The following is a 941-nucleotide window of genomic DNA, read 5'->3' on the forward strand; positions in this document are numbered from 1 at the left end:
TATATATTTTATCTGCTAATTTTCAGTAATTAAACTCTGTACTGGTTTGGTAAATTTGACCGATGTCGCAACCACCATAAAAAATTAGGAAATGGGCATCAATTATGCCTCTTTCATTCTAGAATGAACACAAATTATAACACGAAAACATAAATGCTTAGACGAAATAGCTTAAGTCTCATGACATCATACATTTATATATATTTATTATATTGACCTTTCACCCATGCCTAGCTAACAATACAGAAATTACAATGTTACATGCGGCTCATGTGCACTCATGTTACTGTATCAAATGACATAAAGGTGACCTTTTGTAGTCTGTACAAAGCAACTTGTCTTGGCTACGTTTTAGTTGACTAGTATTTTGTAAAATACAGTCACATTTGAATTATTATACATTATATATGTATATAGATTATGGCTATTTTGAAATAAGTTTGTAAAGTTATTTTTCCTAAAACGTAGAACAGTAAATAAAGAAGTAAAGCAAACAATTGTCTCCTCTATTTATGATTGTTGTACTCAGTTGCTCCTTGATGTAGGTTGCTAAGCCTTTAAAAATTTTGCACGTGGAGGAAATGAAACAAAATATTTTTTTTAGGTTTTATATATACTTTTGAGTAACTAAAAAATCATAAATTACTACATCAATACCACAGAATTCTACTATAATTTATCAAACTTAGTAACTAAGCTGTATTTGGGTCTAAACAAAAATATGAAAATTCGATCAGACTAAAGACAACCTAACTCATTGAAATCTTGGTTCAAAAGAAAGAAATGGTGTTAGGTATGATAGAAAGGCTGAGAAAATCACTAGGGGAACATTCTGAGCTTCCAATTGGTTATTCATATCATATATAGAAGTAAGTGTATATAAGGGAGCATTTCCAAAAATGGATAGAGGTGAACTGGGTGCCACTGTTTTTGATTTATTA

At 30.2% G+C, this 941-nt stretch overlaps 1 protein-coding gene across 1 annotated transcript in view; it reads right to left on the bottom strand.

Annotated features, from left to right (window-relative positions):
• LOC106465994 (cytochrome c oxidase subunit 5A, mitochondrial-like) overlaps nt 1-941 on the bottom strand; it is a 16,254-nt gene that overhangs the window by 8,013 nt on the left and 7,300 nt on the right. The window lies entirely within an intron of this gene.

The sequence above is a fragment of the Limulus polyphemus genome, unplaced genomic scaffold, assembly GCF_000517525.1.
Source record: "Limulus polyphemus unplaced genomic scaffold, Limulus_polyphemus-2.1.2 Scaffold2116, whole genome shotgun sequence".
NCBI lineage: Eukaryota > Metazoa > Arthropoda > Merostomata > Xiphosura > Limulidae > Limulus > Limulus polyphemus.